This window comes from Pleurodeles waltl, chromosome 5, assembly GCF_031143425.1.
Source record: "Pleurodeles waltl isolate 20211129_DDA chromosome 5, aPleWal1.hap1.20221129, whole genome shotgun sequence".
Classification (NCBI taxonomy): domain Eukaryota; kingdom Metazoa; phylum Chordata; class Amphibia; order Caudata; family Salamandridae; genus Pleurodeles; species Pleurodeles waltl.
In genome coordinates, this window is record NC_090444.1 from 1,322,914,675 (window position 1) to 1,322,931,637 (window position 16,963).

Genomic DNA, 16,963 nt, shown 5'->3' on the forward strand with positions numbered 1-16,963 from the left:
TGTGTTTGGTGTGCAGCGGAAAATATACATCCTTTATCTTCTACTCCGGAACAGATACTTCCATATCTCCTGCTCCTGGCAAAATCAGGACTTGCATATTCTTCCATACGGGTACATCTGGCAGCAATCTCCAGATACCGCAGATCACCAGATAGACTCTCTTTGTGTTCCACAAGAATTGTCAAACAATTTATGAAGGGCCTTTTTCGGGTCTTCCCGCCAATTAGGAAACCCCCGCCTCTATGGTCATTGAATGTTGTGTTGATGCAACTCATGAAAGCTCCTTTTGAGCCGATCCACAAGGCTGACCTAAAATTCCTGGCATGGAAAACAGCGTTACTGTTAGCTCTTACTTCGGCAAAGAGAGTCAGTGACATTCAGGCTTTCACCATCAAACAGCCGTTCCTCCAGTTTACAAACTCAGGTGTCATCCTGCGGACAAATCCTAAATTCATTCCGAAAGTTCCCTCAACATTTCATTTAAATGAACCAGTCATCTTAAAAACCTTTTTTCCAAATCCGCAAACAGTGGCGGAAAGAACATTACATTCTCTCGATATTAAAAGATGTTTAAAGTTTTATCTACAGAAAACTCACGCCATCCGCCAGTCGGATCAATTATTTGTAGCGTTCGGCGGAACAAAGAAGGGACACGCGGTGTCCAAACAAACTTTAGCAAGATGGATTGGCCTGGCGATTCAATTCTGCCATTCAAAAGCAGGAAAGCCGCTCCACACCAAGGTGAGAGCCCACTCTACAAGATCGGTAGCCACTTCAGCGGCACTCTTTGCAGGTGTACCACTACATAGCATCTGTAGAGCAGCAACATGGTCCAGCCAACACACATTTACAAGACATTACTGTTTAGAGGAGACAAACCAGGTCGATACAGCAGTGGGACATGCAGTGCTGAGGCATCTATTTCGTTAAGGTGAGCCTCTTACACATCCCACCACCACACTCGAGGTATGGTCATTAATGGTTCATTTTCTTCTACTGTTTAACGTGTCGTATTCTCCATAATAATAGCATAAACTGTGTCAGGATTTCTTGCCATACACATTTTATTGCTTTTATATTCGTATGTTTGTGAATATAAATATAATTATATGTAAGTGCACATTTAAAACTGAACTAATGTGAATCACATCACGTATAGAATTACGATGGAATTACAGTCAATGTAATTCAGTAAGTAAGAAAACATTACTGCTCGTTACTCGGATTCAAGCATGTGAATCTATGAAAGATCCAATGCTGGAGAAGAAAATTAGTTACTTACCTGTAACTGCAGTTCTCCAGTATTGGTATCTTTCATAGATTCACATGCGGCCCACCCTCCTCCCCTCAGAGGCTCCCCTATTATACGGATATTAAACTTCACACTCCTAATAGAAAATCTGAGGGAATTCAGCCTCTGTTGGGAGTGTTTGGGAGGGGCTGAATCCTGATTGGTTGATACTCAAGTTTGGGTCTTTTCACAAAACAAAGTGGATAGACTGTAAAATACCTTATGAGGCCTACTTGGGCCTACTGGTTTTATTTTTACTGACTTACTGCTTTTTATATATTTAAATTTACCGTGGGGCTCCCACCTCGACGACGGGGATGATTCAAGCATGTGAATCTATGAAAGATACCAATACTGGAGAACTGCAGTTACAGGTAAGTAACTAATTTTCATTCTTGTTCAGTGAGTGCCAGTGAACCCACTCCTCTTTTCGCCTTCACTAAGGCAGCAGAAATCAACTGTGATAGAGCAACAGGCTTAATAATCTCTTGGTCACACATCACCCAAAAGCTCCCTCATTTCACCCCTAAGATTGAGTTGCACATCTCTTGTGTTCAACAGGATGGCACCTTTCTGCAAAATGTGTGCTCAAAACCTTTTATACAAAGAACGTTGTCATAGAAAACATCTCCAAAACATTTCAAAATATATTTCACTGGCAGAGGCATTTATCTGCTCCACCAGCAACACTTTGTTTCTGTACGTGGTGTCAGTGTGGTCCCTAATCAACCCACGTAATTAGGTGTGTGTGGTCAGATACATTATTGTGTAACTGCCCCTGTCCTTAATCTCCTAAGTGGTCTTCATACTAGCCCTAAATATTGATGTAGTACTCAGCAAACGCTACACACTTAATATAGGCGGTCTTCAATGGCACATTCATCAGAAATTCTTTAAACATGCATTGAGATAAAATAGTTGACGGTAAAGCTGAATCAGTTATACCTCTTTATCTGCTGCTAACATCCATTGTGATACTCCTTTATTCACATCATTTATTTTCTCCTTTCTGTGACTTAATCTCACTGTGCTATCATGTTCCCTAAACACACTTTTAAAAGTGGCCAGTATTTTGCACTCCTTTCCCACTGCTGGACAATCGGAATAGCTTACCTCATGTCCTTGAACCACATTTTAAACAGATAGCTCCCTTTCTCCCTTCCATTGCATAAGACCTTATTTCTCTTTACACACAACATTGACAGTAGCGTGAATCAATTATGCTTTTTCTTGCGAACCCCCGAGCAGGTTACATTAACTTCTCGAACCGCTTGGCTGTTGTAATATTTTTCTTCAGGTTTGGATTTTGGCCACAGAGCGATCTTTCATGAACATTTTTTGATTGAGCATTAGTCTCAATTTGGCCTCTGACATATCGGTCTATGCAGATTCCAGTTTCACTGTGTATCAGCTGGAAATCCTTAGTACAGCCATATATTTGTCATTAGATTCCTGCTTCCCTTGTTTCTACTAGAAGCTGTGGGCTATTACTTTGAAACGTGGTCCTATTTAAATTGCTATTTCTCTTGATTCACAGCTCCAGTGTACTCCTGCCACTTGCCAAATTCAGCTGATTTTGGCTCAATTTCCAGTAAGTGATTGCATTTCTTTGTCCCTCAGAACCCAGGGAATTAAACGGTACTTCAAATCGCTTTCTATCAATGTCTACCAAGTGATGTTTGAAAGCTCTGTGCTATTGTTTTCGCTTATTTTGTTTTGTCTGCATGGTGGAAAATTGCACTAGATGGTTGCGCACTCCGCAGCGCTGCCATGGTTAAGCCCCACAGTTTCTCTTTAGCTTTTCATTGCACTTTGTGAAAATAACTCTGACACCAGTTTGCAACTTCCACAAAACTAGTCCCAGTGCTCTTCATTTCTTGGGTCCCCATAGCATTTAATTCAGTAAGCTGTAATTGCATGCTAGTCTTGTTGTACCAGTATAAGTTATCACTCGTCTTTTAGAACATTGGACGTTTTTGTGTCTACGATTTAGCGTGTAAACAAAAAAGGACCACTGAATTTTCTGACCTTGCTTCTAGGTGCAACTGCATACTTTGTATTGTAGGTCAGCCCCAATGTTCGCATGCTGTGATGTGTGTGCCTGACCTCGACTGATCAGCACTTTATTGCTCTGGCTGTCCTCACTCGAGCAGTATGTTAGATATCCACAGCCTTCCTGCCTGTGACGCTCCCCTCTGTTGCACTGCAGGTGTCCTGTCTGCCGCCCGCTGCACTTGATGTACTTTTTCTCGTTCTCTGGAACTGGTTCTTCGGTTGGCCACTTTTCTCCCAACTTTACACAACAGGCTCAAATCCGCTGATATTCATCGCAGAAAGGATGTGGTGATTTATACCTACAAGCAAATCGATTATTCAGAAAGAAATCTTGAACAGTTTTGTGATGGGTGTGTGAAGTAGTTTGCTTTTAATTGTCAAGAGCCTGTCTGAATACTGCCACCAGTTGGGATCCAGGCTGCAACTAATGGCCCCAGCCGGAATCTATAACATACTCATCTTTTAGGAAGTGAGAAGTTCTGGGCTTCCGACGAGCACATCAATGCAAACTCCAAAAGTAAATGGTAACCTGTAAAGCCATACTACCACCACAGAAGAATACAATAATTTGCTCTTGTTCAACAAAACTGTTTGCAGACAAGGGGAAATATGCTCACTAAACTGCAGACTCAATCCCCTCTAGGCAGTAGGATGAATTGTGTGATTTAGAGCTTTCCTCTTTCCTCTGCTCTTGTTCAACAAAACTGCAGACAAGGGGAATTATGCTCACTAAACTGCAGACTCAATCCCCTCTAGGCAGTAGGATGAATTGTGTGATTTAGAGCTTTCCTCTTCCGCTAATAGCCCACTAACGAGTATCAGCCGTTCGACGCAAAACTAAATACTGTGTTACGTCTCCATTGAATTGTGCTGCACCAAAGTCCATACCAGGGAACCAGATCACTGACTGGGTAGGAAAGACAGAGTGAAGAATGTAAGGAATGCACCCTTATTTCCACCCCTGCACCAGACCCTTTTTCGGCATGGAGGCTACAAGGCCTACCATGGGGCTCCCATGTAACCCCTGCGACATAACCTCTCTGTTATCTGGCTCATGGTCCAGCCAGATTCCATACACCACCCCTTTAGAAGGGGGAGAAGACTAAGAGGCAAAATGCCACACCCAGGATCGTCGCCGTATGTGGCTGGTTTGTGTCGCAGTTGAAGATAAAACTTGTAGAAAGAAAACATAATTTTGAACCTCGAGCAGTGATTGGCTGTCCGCACGGGCATGGGGCTTCCCTTAATATTGTGATCTCTCTAGTTGTTTGACTGGTCGACTTAATAACCTGTCCGTTTTTTTGCATATAAAACCATCAGGTGCTCTGCTCCATCTTTCACTGATGATACTTTTAGATTGCAGTCAGTCGCAGAGTGTGCACAGTAATTGTGAGTTTTCATGTTTAACTTGTAGGCTATATTTTTCAAATGTACCGCCTCTAAGTTGTGCTCTTTTATCTAGTAAGCTTTCTGTTCCTCTCCTTAATTCTTCACTCTGCTATTCCTTTCCCCCAGCCTTCGCGCCCTCAGGCAAATGAGTAGTGTGACTTAACTATTTGTCAGTGCCCCCTATATTTATTCTTACTTTGCTCGTTGCGTCTACCTTTCAGTTGTTCCTTTGTGACTTACAGGATTGAAGTGGCAATGTCTTAATCCATGCCCATTCATGTTTCTCGGTCATGTGTTGTGCTCCTCCATCCTCGTTCCCTATCACCCATTGATTGCTGCCACTATGGGCCCGTCTGGCGATGATGATACACTTGCCCTCACTGAGAGCGAATGTTCGATAATGAGAAACCTACCATGTACTCAATGACCCTGAGCTGGACAGGGGCCCGTACAACATATTGCAGGTATACCTAGAAGCTACTATAGGTGTATTTGCAAGTAGAGCTTCCTGAGTGGGGCAAAAGGAGAGACGTTTGTGCTCTTCTCCTCTTTCAGTCTGTTCAGATTTGCTTTAGTTTCCAGCGCCAGTGAGGTAGGGATTTGCAAGGGTGATGAGTATTTACTGTTTCTTTCAACTCATCTACTAAATGGTGCCTAAAATACTGTCTTCTCATTTAGGAATGATGGCCCAAAGAAGGCTGCTGTTGTCTTAGCTACTTTTCCGAAAGGTAAGCAACCTTTTCAAGCTGGCCATTTATATTTTGTTGCTTAAATGTATTGTTCGATGGCATCTGTCGCTGTAGATACACATGGTATGCATGAGCTCGCCATCTGGTGTTGGGTCGGAGTGTTACAAGTTGTTTTTCTTCGAAGAAGTGTTTTCGAGTCACGGGACCGAGTGACTCCACCTTCTGTGCTCATTGCGCATGGGCGTCGACTCCATCTTCGATTGTTTTCTTTCCGCCATCGGGTTCGGACGTGTTCATGTCGCTCCGAGTTTCGGAACGGAAAGATAGCTGAAGACGGAAGATTTTCGACGGTATCGTTGCGATCCGGTTAGAGATAGACACATACGACGACGCGTTGAACATCGAAGCGCTTCGGTGCCCTTCGGGGTAGATTTCGGCACCCCGTCGGGGCCTAGTCGGCCCGACCGCGTGGAGGACAACGCCGATGGATCGGACCCCGTTTCGATTCTGCCCCGAATGCCACAACAAATATCCTTATACGGACCTGCACTCGGTCTGTAATCTGTGCCTGTCACCCGAGCACAGTGAAGAATCCTGCGAGGCCTGTCGGGCGTTCCGGTCCCGAAAAACTCTGCGCGACCGTCGAGCGAGAAGACTGCAGATGGCGTCCACGCCAAAAGAGCGTCGACAGTTCGAGACAGAAGAAGAACAGGAGGAATCCTTTTCCATCCAGGATTCAGACTCCGACGAGCTACACTCTACAAGAACTGTGAGTAAGACGTCGAGATCAAACCTTAAAAAAGGAAAGAAGGCCCAGGGGACGCCACTGCCAACCGGCCATGGCTCCACCCAAATTCTCGGTGACCAACAATCGGCACCGAAAAAGGCCCATTCAGTGTCGAGATCGTCCGACTTCGGTCGAGACACCGGCACGCAGCCTCCTCGGGACCGAGAGAGTGCTAAACAGAAGCATCGACACCGAGAGTTCGGTGTCGACACCGATCGACGCCGAGACAGTGGCGCCGAAGACCATAGAGGCCAAGAATTTTCGGCACAGAAAAAGAGGAAGGTTACCTCGGAGCCGAAAAAACAATCGACAGGGCTTTCGGAGCCGAAAAAAGCAACATCAGACCCTGTTTCTGGCTCCTATACCGAAGAGCATTCTATGTCTTCTCAAATGAAGAAACATAGATTTGAACAAGAACTGCAATCCACTGACGTGGATCACACGCAAAAGCGTATCTTTATTCAGCAGGGGACTGGGAAGATCAGTACCCTTCCACCTGTCAAACGAAAGAGAACACTTCAGTTTACTCCTCAGCAAGAAACAACACAAAAGGTAACACCTCCTCCCTCGCCTCCACCTGTAACTCCGGCTTCGCCAACTTACACCCCGTCACATTCGCCAGCTCACACCGCCATGAGCCACGACGACCAAGATCAGGATGCGTGGGACTTGTACGACGCACCAGTGTCTGATAACAGCCCAGACACATACCCAACTAGGCCATCACCACCGGAAGACAGCACAGCCTACTCACAAGTGGTGGCTAGAGCAGCTCTATTCCATAATGTGGAACTACACTCGGAACAAGTAGAGGATGATTTTTTATTTAACACCCTCTCCTCAACCCACAGCTCCTACCAAAGCCTGCCGATGCTCCCAGGCATGCTACGCCATGCAAAGGACATTTTCAAGGAGCCAGTTAAAAGTAGGGCAGTGACGCCTAGGGTGGACAAAAAGTATAAGGCGCCTCCTACGGACCCTGTCTTCATCACCTCTCAGCTGCCACCAGACTCTGTGGTGGTAGGGGCTGCCAGAAAACGGGCAAACTCACACACTTCTGGGGATGCACCTCCCCCAGATAAAGAAAGTAGGAAGTTCGATGCAGCCGGGAAGAGGGTTGCTGTCCAAGCAGCAAACCAGTGGCGCATCGCAAATTCACAAGCGCTGCTAGCGCGATACGACAGAGCCCACTGGGATGAGATGCAGCATCTCATTGAACATCTCCCAAAAGATCTGCAAAAAAGAGCAAAACAGGTTGTTGAGGAGGGTCAAAACATTTCCAACAATCAAATACGCTCCTCCATGGATGCAGCAGACACGGCCGCAAGAACCATTAATACGTCGGTTACCATCCGTAGGCACGCATGGCTCAGAACGTCTGGATTCAAGCCAGAAATTCAGCAGGCAGTGCTTAACATGCCAGTAAACGAGAAACTTCTGTTCGGTCCGGAGGTCGACACAGCTATAGAAAAGCTCAAGAAGGACACTGACACTGCCAAGGCCATGGGCGCACTCTACTCCCCGCAGAGCAGAGGATCTTATAACACCTTCCGCAAAACACCTTTTAGAGGAGGGTTTCGGGGTCAGGCCACACAAGCTAGCACCTCACAGTCCGCACCGCCCACCTACCAGGGACAGTACAGGGGAGGTTTTCGGGGCCAGTATAGAGGGGGGCAATTTCCTAGGAATAGAGGAAGATTTCAAAGCCCCAAAACCACTACCAACAAGCAGTGACTCACACGTCACTCACCCCTCCCACACAACACCAGTGGGGGGGAGGATACATCAATATTACGAAGCATGGGACAAGATAACTACAGATACATGGGTCCTAGCAATTATCCAACATGGTTATTGCATAGAATTCATGCAATTCCCTCCAGACATACCACCAAAATCACAAAATTTATCAAAATACCATTCACAACTTCTAGAGATAGAAGTTCAAGCACTACTGCAAAAAAATGCAATAGAATTAGTACCAAGCACACAAATAAACACAGGAGTTTATTCACTGTACTTCTTGATACCAAAAAAGGACGAAACACTGAGACCAATTCTAGACCTCAGGGTAGTAAACACATTCATCAAATCAGACCACTTTCACATGGTCACACTACAAGAAGTGTTACCATTGCTCAGAAAACACGACTACATGACAACCCTAGACCTCAAGGACGCATATTTCCATATACCAATCCATCAATCACACAGGAAATATCTAAGGTTTGTATTCAAAGGAATACATTACCAATTCAAAGTATTGCCTTTTGGTTTAACAACCGCTCCAAGAGTATTCACAAAGTGCCTAGCAGTAGTCGCTGCACACATCAGAAGGCAGCAAATACATGTGTTCCCGTATCTAGACGACTGGCTAATCAAAACCAGTTCGCTCACACAATGCTCAAACCACACAAATCAAGTCATACAAACCCTCTACAATTTAGGGTTCACCGTCAACTTTGCAAAATCAAACATTCTGCCAAGCAAAGTACAGCAATATCTAGGAGCCATAATAGACACGACAAAAGGAGTAGCAACGCCAACTCCACAAAGGATCCACAATTTCAACAGGGTCATTCAACACATGTCTCCAAACAAAACAATACAAGCAAGAACAATACTACAGCTCCTAGGCATGATGTCCTCATGCATAGCCATTGTCCCAAACGCAAGACTGCACATGAGGCCCTTACAACAGTGCCTAGCCTCACAGTGGTCTCAAGCACAGGGTCACCTTCTAGATCTGGTGTTGCTAGACCGCCAAACTTACCTATCGCTTCTATGGTGGAACAGTATAAATTTAAACATAGGGCGGCCTTTCCAAGACCCAGTGCCACAGTACGTAATAACAACAGATGCTTCCATGACAGGGTGGGGAGCACATCTCAATCAACACAACATAAGAGGACAATGGAACATACATCAAACAAAACTGCATATAAATCATCTAGAATTATTAGCAGTTTTTCAAGCACTAAAAGCTTTCCAACCAATCATAACCCACAAATACATCCTTGTCAAAACAGACAACATGACAACGATGTATTATCTAAACAAACAAGGAGGAACACATTCAACGCAGTTAAGCTTGTTAGCTCAAAAAATATGGAAGTGGGCAATCCACCATCAAATTGGTCTAATAGCACAGTTTATTCCGGGGATCCAGAATCAGCTGGCAGACAATCTCTCTCGAGATCACCAGCAAGTCCACGAATGGGAAATCCACCCACAAATTCTGAACACCTACTTCACACTCTGGGGAACACCACAAATAGACTTATTTGCAACAAAAGAGAACGCAAAATGCCAAAACTTCGCGTCCAGATACCCACACAAGCAATCCCAAGGCAATGCCCTATGGATGAACTGGTCAGGAATATTTGCTTACGCTTTTCCTCCTCTCCCTCTCCTTCCTTACCTAGTAAACAAATTGAGTCAAAACAAACTCAAACTCATTTTAATAGCACCAACGTGGGCAAGACAACCCTGGTACACAACACTGCTAGATCTGTCTGTAGTACCACACATCAAACTGCCCAACAAACCAGATCTGTTAACGCAACACAACCAACAGATCAGACACCCGGACCCAGCATCGCTGAATCTAGCAATCTGGCTCCTGAAATCCTAGAATTCGGACACTTACAACTTAGCCAAGAGTGTATGGAAGTCATAAAGCAGGCCAGAAGGCCATCCACTAGACACTGCTACGCAAGTAAGTGGAAAAGATTTGTTTGGTACTGCCATCATAATCAGATACAACCACTAGAGGCAACTCCAAAACATATAGTAAATTACTTGCTCAATTTACAAAAAGCAAAGCTAGCCTTCTCTTCTATTAAAATACACCTTGCAGCAATATCTGCATACCTGCAAACTACATATTCAACTTCCTTGTATAGGATACCAGTTATCAAAGCATTCATAGAAGGGCTTAAAAGAATTATACCACCAAGAACACCACCTGTTCCTTCATGGAACCTAAACGTGGTTCTAACAAGACTCATGGGCCCACCCTTCGAACCCATGCACTCTTGCGGAATACAATTCCTCACCTGGAAAGTTGCCTTTCTCATCGCCATTACATCTCTAAGAAGAGTAAGTGAAATTCAAGCGTTCACAACACAAGAGCCTTTTATACAAATACATAAAAATAAGGTCGTCCTACGACCTAATCCAAAATTTTTACCAAAAGTTATTTCTCCATTCCATCTAAATCAAACGGTAGAATTACCAGTATTCTTCCCACAGCCAGATTCTGTGGCTGAAAGAGCACTACATACATTAGATGTCAAAAGAGCATTAATGTACTACATTGACAGAACGAAGAACATCAGAAAAACTAAACAGCTATTTATTGCATTCCAAAAACCTCATGCAGGTAACCCAATATCAAAACAAGGTATAGCCAGATGGATAGTTAAATGCATCCAAATCTGCTACCTTAAAGCAAAAAGACAACTGCCCATTACTCCCAGGGCACATTCAACAAGGAAAAAAGGTGCTTCAATGGCCTTTTTAGGAAACATCCCAATGCAAGAAATATGTAAGGCAGCCACTTGGTCTACGCCTCACACATTCACCAAACACTACTGTATAGATGTGCTATCCGCACAACAAGCTACAGTAGGTCAAGCTGTATTAAGAACTCTATTTCAGACAACTTCTACTCCTACAGGCTAAACCACCGCTTATGGGGAACTAACTGCTTACTAGTCTATGCATACCATGTGTATCTACAGCGACAGATGCCATCGAACTGAAAATGTCACTTACCCAGTGTACATCTGTTCGTGGCATCAGTCGCTGAGATTCACATGGACCCACCCACCTCCCCGGAAGCCTGTAGCAGTTCAGAAGTTACCTTCAATTTTGTACATTTGTATATATATTACTTAATCCTTTAATAGGTACATACTTACATTTTTCATTGCGCGGGCACTATTACTATAGTACAACTCCTACCTCACCCTCTGCGGGGAAAACAATCGAAGATGGAGTCGACGCCCATGCGCAATGAGCACAGAAGGTGGAGTCACTCGGTCCCGTGACTCGAAAACACTTCTTCGAAGAAAAACAACTTGTAACACTCCGACCCAACACCAGATGGCGAGCTCATGCATACCATGTGAATCTCAGCGACTGATGCCACGAACAGATGTACACTGGGTAAGTGACATTTTCATTATTGTGCAATGTGGTGTGCTTCTCACATAGCTTTCTTAAGGCTTGGATCTCCATGCTTTGGAAACTATATGTGTGCCATAGCTTAACTCTTTATTTTGGGGGAACTTTTCTGGTCAGTATTTTGTTGGATATGCTCCGTATTTGAAAGACTGATTTGTCTATACTGCTTTTAGGAAGCACAGGTTCACTGTCTGATCGAAAAAGGTGGACTACGCTCCTGTACATGTGGTGTAAAAGCTAGCGTCAGTCTGAGTAAAGATGAGGCAATCCCGAAGCTGACTTCATGAGGAGAATTCATACAGATCTGACTCCTGAAATCTGTTTGGCTTTGCACACATGGCTATTGCTTACCGATTGCAACTAAGTGGAGTTCTCATAAAGATCAGATATGGTGGTTCTTGTGACTAGGGCAGTGATTAGACCTAAAGTGTGCTTTTAAAGGTTGACGCACTTTATGCAGCAACAATTGCTACAGCGTTCCGTTTGTATTGACCACATGTAGAAGCTTATTGATTATCAAATGGCTCTTGTTGTTTCATTTGCCAAGCTCGTATACTGTGGTGGTTAACCCAAACATTTGTCCCAAATCTCAAATCATAGACATTAATTCCTAAGAACAATTCCGTTGATCTTTGTCAGACGTACAAGATGCGTCAGTTAATGCTATCACCAAACCACCAAATCTAATGGCCAAAATGCCCCTAGTAAGACCTCAAGAACTTGCAGTTCTGTCTTGTCACAGTCATACTACTATCTTTCAGCACCTCATGCACTCTTGCTAATATTCTATTGTATTCCTCTGCCCTTTTGGCATAAATTCAGTTATGGTCCTGAAAGCTTTTACTGGGTGCAGATTTTAAATTGGCTGCAGTATTAACTTTTGAAAAATAGTAATCTCGAATGTGACTCAGAATGATATATGCAAATATTTATAAGCACCAAATGGTGTAACCAAGGTAGTCAAGTTTTCAGAATTGGCGTCAAGTGTCTCTGAATGATGTGCTGCATTAATACGTGTATTGTTGTAACATACCTGGCATCACTCATCGTGTCTAACATTTCTGGTATTTTGGAAAGTGGATGATAAGTACACTATTCTTGTTCAGTGAGTGCCAGTGAACCCACTCCTCTTTTCGCCTTCACTAAGGCAGCAGAAATCAACTGTGATAGAGCAACAGGCTTAATAATCTCTTGGTCACACATCACCCAAAAGCTCCCTCATTTCACCCCTAAGATTGAGTTGCACATCTCTTGTGTTCAACAGGATGGCACCTTTCTGCAAAATGTGTGCTCAAAACCTTTTATACAAAGAACTTTGTCATAGAAAACATCTCCAAAACATTTCAAAATATATTTCACTGGCAGAGGCATTTATCTGCTCCACCAGCAACACTTTGTTTCTGTACGTGGTGTCAGTGTGGTCCCTAATCAACCCACGTAATTAGGTGTGTGTTGTCAGATACATTATTGTGTAACTGCCCCTGTCCTTAATCTCCTAAGTGGTCTTCATACTAGCCCTAAATATTGATGTAGTACTCAGCAAACGCTACACACTTAATATAGGCGGTCTTCAATGGCACATTCATCAGAAATTCTTTAAACATGCATTGAGATAAAATAGTTGACGGTAAAGCTGAATCAGTTATACCTCTTTATCTGCTGCTAACATCCATTGTGATACTCCTTTATTCACATCATTTATTTTCTCCTTTCTGTGACTTAATCTCACTGTGCTATCATGTTCCCTAAACACACTTTTAAAAGTGGCCAGTATTTTGCACTCCTTTCCCACTGCTGGACAATCAGAATAGCTTACCTCATGTCCTTGAACCACATTTTAAACAGATAGCTCCCTTTCTCCCTTCCATTGCATAAGACCTTATTTCTCTTTACACACAACATTGACAGTAGCGTGAATCAATTATGCTTTTTCTTGCGAACCCCCGAGCAGGTTACATTAACTTCTCGAACCGCTTGGCTGTTGTAATATTTTTCTTCAGGTTTGGATTTTGGCCACAGAGCGATCTTTCATGAACATTTTTTGAATGAGCATTAGTCTCAATTTGGCCTCTGACATATCGGTCTATGCAGATTCCAGTTTCACTGTGTATCAGCTGGAAATCCTTAGTACAGCCATATATTTGTCATTAGATTCCTGCTTCCCTTGTTTCTACTAGAAGCTGTGGGCTATTACTTTGAAACGTGGTCCTATTTAAATTGCTATTTCTCTTGATTCACAGCTCCAGTGTACTCCTGCCACTTGCCAAATTCAGCTGATTTTGGCTCAATTTCCAGTAAGTGATTGCATTTCTTTGTCCCTCAGCACCCAGGGAATTAAACGGTACTTCAAATCGCTTTCTATCAATGTCTACCAAGTGATGTTTGAAAGCTCTGTGCTATTGTTTTCGCTTATTTTGTTTTGTCTGCATGGTGGAAAATTGCACTAGGTGGTTGCGCACTCCGCAGCGCTGCCATGGTTAAGCCCCACAGTTTCTCTTTAGCTTTTCATTGCACTTTGTGAAAATAACTCTGACACCAGTTTGCAACTTCCACAAAACTAGTCCCAGTGCTCTTCATTTCTTGGGTCCCCATAGCATTTAATTCAGTAAGCTGTAATTGCATGCTAGTCTTGTTGTACCAGTATAAGTTATCACTCGTCTTTTAGAACATTGGACGTTTTTGTGTCTACGATTTAGCGTGTAAACAAAAAAGGACCACTGAATTTTCTGACCTTGCTTCTAGGTGCAACTGCATACTTTGTATTGTAGGTCAGCCCCAATGTTCGCATGCTGTGATGTGTGTGCCTGACCTCGACTGATCAGCACTTTATTGCTCTGGCTGTCCTCACTCGAGCAGTGTGTTAGATATCCACAGCCTTCCTGCCTGTGACGCTCCCCTCTGTTGCACTGCAGGTGTCCTGTCTGCCGCCCGCTGCACTTGATGTACTTTTTCTCGTTCTCTGGAACTGGTTCTTCGGTTGGCCACTTTTCTCCCAACTTTACACAACAGGCTCAAATCCGCTGATATTCATCGCAGAAAGGATGTGGTGATTTATACCTACAAGCAAATCGATTATTCAGAAAGAAATCTTGAACAGTTTTGTGATGGGTGTGTGAAGTAGTTTGCTTTTAATTGTCAAGAGCCTGTCTGAATACTGCCACCAGTTGGGATCCAGGCTGCAACTAATGGCCCCAGCCGGAATCTATAACATACTCATCTTTTAGGAAGTGAGAAGTTCTGGGCTTCCGACGAGCACATCAATGCAAACTCCAAAAGTAAATGGTAACCTGTAAAGCCATACTACCACCACAGAAGAATACAATAATTTGCTCTTGTTCAACAAAACTGTTTGCAGACAAGGGGAAATATGCTCACTAAACTGCAGACTCAATCCCCTCTAGGCAGTAGGATGAATTGTGTGATTTAGAGCTTTCCTCTTTCCTCTGCTCTTGTTCAACAAAACTGCAGACAAGGGGAATTATGCTCACTAAACTGCAGACTCAATCCCCTCTAGGCAGTAGGATGAATTGCGTGATTTAGAGCTTTCCTCTTCCGCTAATAGCCCACTAACGAGTATCAGCCTTTCGACGCAAAACTAAATACTGTGTAACGTCTCCATTGAATTGTGCTGCACCAAAGTCCATACCAGGGAACCAGATCACTGACTGGGTAGGAAAGACAGAGTGAAGAATGTAAGGAATGCACCCTTATTTCCACCCCTGCACCAGACCCTTTTTCGGCATGGAGGCTACAAGGCCTACCATGGGGCTCCCATGTAACCCCTGCGACATAACCTCTCTGTTATCTGGCTCATGGTCCAGCCAGATTCCATACACCACCCCTTTAGAAGGGGGAGAAGACTAAGAGGCAAAATGCCTGTAAAGAAATGGCTCCCTGTTGCAGTTACCCCCCACTTTTTGCCTGATACTGATGCTGACTTGACTGAGAAGTGTGCTGGGACCCTGCTAACCAGGCCCCAGCACCAGTGTTCCTTCACCTAAAAGGTACCATTGTATCCACAATTGGCACACCCTGGCATTCAGATAAGTCCCTTGTATCTGGTACTTCTAGTACCAAGGGCCCTGATGCCAAGAAAGGTCTCTAAGGGCTGCAGCATGTCTTATGCCACCCTAGAGACCCCTCACTCAGCACAGACACACTGCTTACAAGCCTGTGTGTGCTAGTGAGAACAAAATGAGTAAGACGACATGGCACTCCCCTCAGGGTGCCATGCCAGCCTCTCACTGCCTATGCAGTATAGGTAAGACACCCCTCTAGCAGGCCTTACAGCCCTAAGGCAGGGTGCACTATACCATAGGTGAGGGTACCAGTGCATGAGCACTGTGCCCCTACAGTGTCTAAACAAAACCTTAGACATTGTAAGTGCAGGGTAGCCATAAGAGTATATGGTCTGGGAGTCTATTTTACACGAACTCCACAGCACCATAATGGCTACACTGAAAACTGGGAAGTTTGGTATCAAACTTCTCAGCACAATAAATGCACACTGATGCCAGTGTACATTTTATTGTAAAATACACCACAGAGGGCACCTTAGAGGTGCCCCCTGAAACTTAACCAACTATCTGTGTAGGCTGACTGGTTCCAGCAGCCTGCCACACTAGAGACATGTTGCTGGCCCCATGGGGAGAGTGCCTTTGTCACTCTGAGGCCAGTAACAAAGCCTGCACTGGGTGGAGATGCTAACACCTCCCCCAGGCAGGAGCTGACACACCTGGCGGTGAGCCTCAAAGGCTCACCCCTTTGTCACAGCCCAGCAGGGCACTCCAGCTTAGTGGAGTTGCCCGCCCCCTCCGGCCACGGCCCCCACTTTTGGCGGCAAGGCTGGAGGGAACAAAGAAAGCAACAAGGAGGAGTCTCTGGCCAGTCAGGACAGCCCCTAAGGTGTCCTGAGCTGAAGTGACTCTAACTTTTAGAAATCCTCCATCTTGCAGATGGAGGATTCCCCCAATAGGGTTAGGATTGTGACCCCCTCCCCTTGGGAGGAGGCACAAAGAGGGTGTACCCACCCTCAGGGCTAGTAGCCATTGGCTACTAACCCCCCAGACCTAAACACGCCCTTAAATTTAGTATTTAAGGGCTACCCTGAACCCTAGAAAATCAGATTCCTGCGACAACAAGAAGAAGGACTGCCCAGCTGAAAACCCCTGCAGAGGAAGACCAGAAGACAACAACTGCCTTGGCTCCAGAAACTCACCGGCCTGTCTCCTGCCTTCCAAAGAACTCTGCTCCAGCGACGCCTTCCAAAGGGACCAGCGACCTCTGAATCCTCTGAGGACTGCCCTGCTTCGACGACGACAAGAAACTCCCGAGGACAGCGGACCTGCTCCAAAAAGACTGCAACTTTGTTTCAAGAAGCAGCTTTAAAGAACCCTGCAACTCCCCGCAAGAAGCGTGAGACTTGCAACACTGCACCCGGCGACCCCGACTCGGCTGGTGGAGAACCAACACCTCAGGGAGGACCCCCGGACTACTCTCCGACTGTGAGTACCAAAACTTGTCCCCCCTGAGCCCCCACAGCGCCGCCTGCAGAGGGAATCC

The 16,963-nt window shown here is 44.7% G+C and overlaps 1 long non-coding RNA gene and 2 other non-coding genes across 3 annotated transcripts in view; all 3 read left to right on the forward strand.

The window, feature by feature from the left end:
* The window catches only part of LOC138296449 (uncharacterized), an 83,514-nt gene extending 69,820 nt beyond the window's left edge, over window positions 1-13,694 (forward strand). Inside the window, exons 7-9 of the long non-coding RNA XR_011203831.1 lie at window positions 2,829-2,882; window positions 5,414-5,463; window positions 13,642-13,694. This is a non-coding gene — a long non-coding RNA (uncharacterized lncRNA). The remainder of the gene's footprint in view (window positions 1-2,828; window positions 2,883-5,413; window positions 5,464-13,641) is intronic.
* LOC138297942 (small nucleolar RNA SNORD103/SNORD85) lies at window positions 5,088-5,174 on the forward strand. The gene has a single exon (XR_011204481.1). It is a non-coding gene; the product is annotated as a small nucleolar RNA SNORD103/SNORD85 (small nucleolar RNA).
* LOC138297964 (small nucleolar RNA SNORD50) lies at window positions 11,652-11,719 on the forward strand. Its single transcript, XR_011204502.1, has one exon. It is a non-coding gene; the product is annotated as a small nucleolar RNA SNORD50 (small nucleolar RNA).
* Window positions 13,695-16,963: the final 3,269 nt, after the last annotated feature.